Source organism: Schistocerca piceifrons, unplaced genomic scaffold (genome assembly GCF_021461385.2).
Source record: "Schistocerca piceifrons isolate TAMUIC-IGC-003096 unplaced genomic scaffold, iqSchPice1.1 HiC_scaffold_1163, whole genome shotgun sequence".
NCBI lineage: Eukaryota > Metazoa > Arthropoda > Insecta > Orthoptera > Acrididae > Schistocerca > Schistocerca piceifrons.
Genome location: NW_025726976.1, coordinates 30,001 through 37,500, shown reverse-complemented (window position 1 = coordinate 37,500; position 7,500 = coordinate 30,001). Strand labels below are relative to the sequence as shown.

Sequence of the window (7,500 nt, the reverse complement as noted above, 5' to 3'; positions counted from 1 at the left end):
ACGGCGCTGATTAGTAATCAATGCAGAGCCATCAAACTACAGAAAATATATACAACTGTCCGTATACATGCTGAAAGAGTCTGCCCACAATGGGAACCACACGTCAGCCAGACACTCTGATCACGCACCACTCTCTGCTTCTAACAGGCGCACATACAATATGTAAGCACCAGCATGGAACAACATCCAGTGCATCCTCTCCGCCACATTACACAATCCACACTATCACAACCAGACCAGGAGGTCCATGCGGAAAATAGAATATCCACCCTTTCGACATCCACCATTGCGCAGATAAGGCACCAACACCCACACATGTCCTATACAACGGTGCACCCAACATCACAATAGTACCTCCTGTCACAGCGCACAAACAATGACATGAGTCAAAGACACAGGTCTGACACAAGCATAGGAATTGGAGCGCCGCCTCTAATAAGCCAAAGGTGCATCCTGACGTGACAAATCTCATCATGTCACAAGCATTCACTTACTATAATCACTATCAACGAACCTGCCGCCCCGCCCCCCCCCCCCCCACACCTTTCCTTACAACAACGTGTAACCTAACCTAACCCATGTTGTACCTTAACCTAACCCATGTTGTACCTTAACCTAACCCATGTTGTGCCTTAACCTAACCCATGTTGTGCCTTAACCTAACCCATGTTGTCCCCTAACCTAACCCAAGTTGTCCCCTAACCTAACCCATGTTGTCCTTAACCTAACCCATGTTGTGCCTTAACCTAACCCATGTGTGCCTTAACCTAACCCATGTTGTCCCCTAACCTAACCCATGTTGTCCCCTAACCTAACCCATGTTGTGCCTTAACCTAACCCATGTTGTCCCCTAACCTAACCCATGTTGTGCCTTAACCTAACCCATGTTGTCCCCTAACCTAACCCATGTTGTCCCCTAACCTAACCCATGTTGTCCCCTAACCTAACCCATGTTGTGCCTTAACCTAACCCATGTTGTGCCTTAACCTAACCCATGTTGTCCCCTAACCTAACCCAAGTTGTCCCCTAACCTAACCCATGTTGTCCCCTAACCTAACCCATGTTGTGCCTTAACCTAACCCATGTTGTGCCTTAACCTAACCCATGTTGTGCCTTAACCTAACCCATGTTGTCCCCTAACCTAACCCATGTTGTCCCCTAACCTAACCCATGTTGTGCCTTAACCTAACCCATGTTGTCCCCTAACCTAACCCATGTTGTGCCTTAACCTAACCCATGTTGTCCCCTAACCTAACCCATGTTGTCCCCTAACCTAACCCATGTTGTCCCTAACCTAACCCATGTTGTGCCTTAACCTAACCCATGTTGTGCCTTAACCTAACCCATGTTGTCCCCTAACCTAACCCATGTTGTCCCCTAACCTAACCCATGTTGTCCCCTAACCTAACCCATGTTGTCCCCTAACCTAACCCATGTTGTCCCCTAACCTAACCCATGTTGTCCCCTAACCTAACCCATGTTGTCCCCTAACCTAACCCATGTTGTCCCCTAACCTAACCCATGTTGTCCCCTAACCTAACCCATGTTGTCCCCTAACCTAACCCATGTTGTGCCCTAACCTAACCCATGTTGTGCCCTAACCTAACCCATGTTGTGCCCTAACCTAACCCATGTTGTGCCTTAACCTAACCCATGTTGTCCCCTAACCTAACCCATGTTGTCCCCTAACCTAACCCATGTTGTCCCCTAACCTAACCCATGTTGTCCCCTAACCTAACCCATGTTGTCCCCTAACCTAACCCATGTTGTGCCTTAACCTAACCCATGTTGTCCCCTAACCTAACCCATGTTGTCCCCTAACCTAACCCATGTTGTCCCCTAACCTAACCCATGTTGTCCCCTAACCTAACCCATGTTGTCCCCTAACCTAACCCATGTTGTCCCCTAACCTAACCCATGTTGTCCCCTAACCTAACCCATGTTGTCCCCAACCTAACCCATGTTGTGCCCTAACCTAACCCATGTTGTCCCTAACCTAACCCATGTTGTGCCTTAACCTAACCCATGTTGTGCCTTAACCTAACCCATGTTGTCCCCTAACCTAACCCATGTTGTCCCCTAACCTAACCCATGTTGTGCCTTAACCTAACCCATGTTGTGCCGTAACCTAACCCATGTTGTGCCTTAACCTAACCCATGTTGTGCCTTAACCTAACCCATGTTGTGCCTTAACCTAACCCATGTTGTGCCTTAACCTAACCCATGTTGTGCCTTAACCTAACCCACGTTGTCCCCTAACGTAACCCACGTTGTCCCCTAACGTAACCCACGTTGTCCCCTAACGTAACCCACGTTGTCCCCTAACGTAACCCACGTTGTCCCCTAACGTAACCCACGTTGTCCCCTAACGTAACCCACGTTGTCCCCTAACGTAACCCACGTTGTCGCCTATCGTAACCCACGTTGTCGCCTAAACCTGCTCTGTAATTGTTATACGACTCGTTCAATTAGTGTAGTGTTGCCCACCCGCAACCCTCGCAATATAGTTCGCTACTCGCACTGCCCGCTCCCCTGTGTATCGCTTCATGTTAAACACCTTGCAAGTCTTGCTGACTTTCCACATGCTCCTGCTGTACACTGTAATGTGGATGGCAGCAGGGCGTACATGCCGCCCCCCCCCCCCCCCCACCTCTCCCCACGTCCCCACCTTGCCCCCTGCCTTCGCAAGGTGGTTGGTGACAAGTTTGCATGTTCAATGCCCTTCGCATGCGACGTACGCAGGCTACGTTGTGGTGCGGCCTGTGTCAACTGTCCGCTGATGTCGTACGCGTGAACCACAATCTGTACTGCACATTCGTCCTTATGTACTGAATGATACATCGTGGCACATGTGTGACCGTACAACGACTGCGCCCAAAAACGGCGGACCATACAGTGCAAATATTGTGCACGCAGCTACGTGTCGTCTCCCTATGAGAGCTGGATTGCAGTGTGGTACGCCATAGAGACGTGTGGGAGGAACGGACGCCGTGGATGGCGATCAGCATGAGCTGTCTGTTGATGTATTCGGACCTAGTCGTCTCTCCTCACACACCGTGATGGCATGGTGCAGCGCGTTCCATATCTGCGACATGCTACAGAAGCCGGTTGACAGTCGTTCGAGCAATGGACATCGCATACGTACGGGGGCCACCTTCCACGTATTGTCTAGGCGTGCACATTTTGTTGCGTGTATGTGGGCAGACGTAGTGTGGCGTGACACCTGACACAGGCATGCAATAATGGTTGAAGTTGCAAATGGCGATGGACGCCTACGTTTTCTGGTGAAGTTACGCAAATGAAGAAATGGTAACCCGTTGTGGTGCGGTTGTTCTCGCTAGGGGTGAATCGGTGATGGCGACGATAGGTTGAGGTACTAACCGGTTGTTCCAGCGATACCCACCATGCCGACGAAACTGAACGGCATCTGGGTGTGAAGCGATACGCGGCGGTGGCTGGGTGGGACCGTCCCCGGCCGGTGAGGGGGCGCCTCCCGGCGTGCTGGCCGCGCGGTGCGTGGGCGCACGCGCTACAGCCGGCTGGTGGGGGCGGCCAGTGGCAGGCGCGCCGGCCGACGGACGCGGCAGGCGTCGCAGCTGCGCGCCGGCGCACCCTGCGCGCGGCGCCGTGCGGCCAAAGTAGGTCCTCGCGGGCCCGGTGCGAAGCGCGGTGGACATCTGCAGTGTGCTGGTCCGATTGAGGACTGTGTGCGTTGAGGATGCGCCGCCGCCCGGCGCTCGGCGCCGCGACGCCGTCTGCTGCTCGGTCGCCCCAGCGGTTCTCGCTGGTGGTTTGTATCGCAGCTGTGCGGATGTGTTGGCGTGTGCGCTGTGCTGGGAGAGTTCGCTTCGGCACCCAAGTGGGGCTTTTGTCCTTCTGTGGCGCTGGCGTTGGAGCTGCCGGTCACCGTAGGTGGCGCGTGTTGTCTCCCGCCGGCAATGCCACGACAGCACGCTCCCGGGCCTCTGTCGGCAGCGGCAAGCTCAGTTGGGAGCACGGGTGGTCGCACCGAAAGCGTCTACTCGCCTAACTCCGGGCGATTGCGCCTCTCTCGAACCCGACCAAGTACTTGGGACGGCGCTGCGCGCCGCCGGGACCTGAGAGGGTTTCGAGGTGTATTGTGCAGGGGAGCTCAGCCTCCTCCTGTTTGCAGAATGATTGAGCGGACGCTTGCGTGTTCGCGCGGGCCCCCGGGACACACTCCCGGGCGGCCGGCTGCTCAGCTCTAGTTGACGCAGCTCCCTGGTTGATCCTGCCAGTAGTCATATGCTTGTCTCAAAGATTAAGCCATGCATGTCTCAGTACAAGCCGCATTAAGGTGAAACCGCGAATGGCTCATTAAATCAGTTATGGTTCCTTAGATCGTACCCACGTTACTTGGATAACTGTGGTAATTCTAGAGCTAATACATGCAAACAGAGTCCCGACCAGAGATGGAAGGGACGCTTTTATTAGATCAAAACCAATCGGTCGGCTCGTCCGGTCCGTTTGCCTTGGTGACTCTGAATAACTTTGGGCTGATCGCACGGTCCTCGTACCGGCGACGCATCTTTCAAATGTCTGCCTTATCAACTGTCGATGGTAGGTTCTGCGCCTACCATGGTTGTAACGGGTAACGGGGAATCAGGGTTCGATTCCGGAGAGGGAGCCTGAGAAACGGCTACCACATCCAAGGAAGGCAGCAGGCGCGCAAATTACCCACTCCCGGCACGGGGAGGTAGTGACGAAAAATAACGATACGGGACTCATCCGAGGCCCCGTAATCGGAATGAGTACACTTTAAATCCTTTAACGAGTATCTATTGGAGGGCAAGTCTGGTGCCAGCAGCCGCGGTAATTCCAGCTCCAATAGCGTATATTAAAGTTGTTGCGGTTAAAAAGCTCGTAGTTGGATTTGTGTCCCACGCTGTTGGTTCACCGCCCGTCGGTGTTTAACTGGCATGTATCGTGGGACGTCCTGCCGGTGGGGCGAGCCGAAGGCGTGCGACCGCCCCGTGCGTGCTCGTGCGTCCCGAGGCGGACCCCGTTGAAATCCTACCAGGGTGCTCTTTATTGAGTGTCTCGGTGGGCCGGCACGTTTACTTTGAACAAATTAGAGTGCTTAAAGCAGGCAAGCCCGCCTGAATACTGTGTGCATGGAATAATGGAATAGGACCTCGGTTCTATTTTGTTGGTTTTCGGAACCCGAGGTAATGATTAATAGGGACAGGCGGGGGCATTCGTATTGCGACGTTAGAGGTGAAATTCTTGGATCGTCGCAAGACGAACAGAAGCGAAAGCATTTGCCAAGTATGTTTTCATTAATCAAGAACGAAAGTTAGAGGTTCGAAGGCGATCAGATACCGCCCTAGTTCTAACCATAAACGATGCCAGCCAGCGATCCGCCGCAGTTCCTCCGATGACTCGGCGGGCAGCCTCCGGGAAACCAAAGCTTTTGGGTTCCGGGGGAAGTATGGTTGCAAAGCTGAAACTTAAAGGAATTGACGGAAGGGCACCACCAGGAGTGGAGCCTGCGGCTTAATTTGACTCAACACGGGAAACCTCACCAGGCCCGGACACCGGAAGGATTGACAGATTGATAGCTCTTTCTTGATTCGGTGGGTGGTGGTGCATGGCCGTTCTTAGTTGGTGGAGCGATTTGTCTGGTTAATTCCGATAACGAACGAGACTCTAGCCTGCTAACTAGTCGCGTGACATCCTTCGTGCTGTCAGCGATTACTTTTCTTCTTAGAGGGACAGGCGGCTTCTAGCCGCACGAGATTGAGCAATAACAGGTCTGTGATGCCCTTAGATGTTCTGGGCCGCACGCGCGCTACACTGAAGGAATCAGCGTGTCTTCCTAGGCCGAAAGGTCGGGGTAACCCGCTGAACCTCCTTCGTGCTAGGGATTGGGGCTTGCAATTGTTCCCCATGAACGAGGAATTCCCAGTAAGCGCGAGTCATAAGCTCGCGTTGATTACGTCCCTGCCCTTTGTACACACCGCCCGTCGCTACTACCGATTGAATGATTTAGTGAGGTCTTCGGACTGGTACGCGGCATTGACTCTGTCGTTGCCGATGCTACCGGAAAGATGACCAAACTTGATCATTTAGAGGAAGTAAAAGTCGTAACAAGGTTTCCGTAGGTGAACCTGCGGAAGGATCATTACCGACTAGACTGCATGTCTTTCGATGTGCGTGTCGTGTCGCGCAACACGCTACCTGTACGGCTCGCAGTAGCCGTGCGCCGCGTGCGGAACCACGCGTGCCTCTCAAAACTAGCGGCAATGTTGTGTGGTACGAGCGCTGAAGCGCTGGAGCGGCTGGCCTGCGGCACCTGGCGCCTGGCGCCGGTTTTGAATGACTTTCGCCCGAGTGCCTGTCCGCTCCGGTGTGGAGCCGTACGACGCCCGTCGGCCGTGAGGCCGTTGGACACAGAACGCTGGAACAGGGGCCGCCACACGCCTCACTCCCGCCTATGCGACCGTCTCGAAAGAGACGGCGGAAACTTGAGAAAAGATCACCCAGGACGGTGGATCACTCGGCTCGTGGGTCGATGAAGAACGCAGCAAATTGCGCGTCGACATGTGAACTGCAGGACACATGAACATCGACGTTTCGAACGCACATTGCGGTCCATGGATTCCGTTCCCGGGCCACGTCTGGCTGAGGGTCGGCTACGTATACTGAAGCGCGCGGCGTTTGCCCCGCTTCGCAGACCTGGGAGTGTCGCGGCCGCCTGTGGGGCCGGCCGCGTCTCCTCAAACGTGCGATGCGCGCCCGTCGCCTGGCGGTTCGCATACCGGTACTTTCTCGGTAGCGTGCACAGCCGGCTGGCGGTGTGGCGTGCGACACCTCGTACAACGACCTCAGAGCAGGCGAGACTACCCGCTGAATTTAAGCATATTACTAAGCGGAGGAAAAGAAACTAACAAGGATTCCCCCAGTAGCGGCGAGCGAACAGGGAAGAGTCCAGCACCGAACCCCGCAGGCTGCCGCCTGTCGTGGCATGTGGTGTTTGGGAGGGTCCACTACCCCGACGCCTCGCGCCGAGCCCAAGTCCAACTTGAATGAGGCCACGGCCCGTAGAGGGTGCCAGGCCCGTAGCGGCCGGTGCGAGCGTCGGCGGGACCTCTCCTTCGAGTCGGGTTGCTTGAGAGTGCAGCTCCAAGTGGGTGGTAAACTCCATCTGAGACTAAATATGACCACGAGACCGATAGCGAACAAGTACCGTGAGGGAAAGTTGAAAAGAACTTTGAAGAGAGAGTTCAAAAGTACGTGAAACCGTTCTGGGGTAAACGTGAGAAGTCCGAAAGGTCGAACGGGTGAGATTCACGCCCATCCGGCCACTGGCCTCCGCCCTCGGCAGATGGGGCCGGCCGCCCGCGCGGAGCAATCCGCGGCGGGGTCGTGTCCGGTTGCCTTTCCACTCGCCGCGGGGTGGGGCCGTTCCGGTGTGCGGTGGGCCGCACTTCTCCCCTAGTAGGACGTCGCGACCCGCTGGGTGCCGGCCTACGGCCC

At 55.0% G+C, this 7,500-nt stretch overlaps 2 non-coding genes and 1 pseudogene across 2 annotated transcripts; all 3 read left to right on the top strand.

Moving 5' to 3' along the window:
• Nucleotides 1-4,239: 4,239 nt before the first annotated feature.
• LOC124728473 lies at nucleotides 4,240-6,148 on the top strand. Its single transcript, XR_007007372.1, has one exon. It is a non-coding gene; the product is annotated as a small subunit ribosomal RNA (ribosomal RNA).
• A 352-nt stretch (nucleotides 6,149-6,500) lies between these two features.
• On the top strand, nucleotides 6,501-6,655 carry LOC124728481. The gene has a single exon (XR_007007375.1). It is a non-coding gene; the product is annotated as a 5.8S ribosomal RNA (ribosomal RNA).
• Nucleotides 6,656-6,843: 188 nt separating this feature from the next.
• The window catches only part of LOC124728476, a 4,222-nt pseudogene continuing 3,565 nt past the window's right edge, over nucleotides 6,844-7,500 (top strand).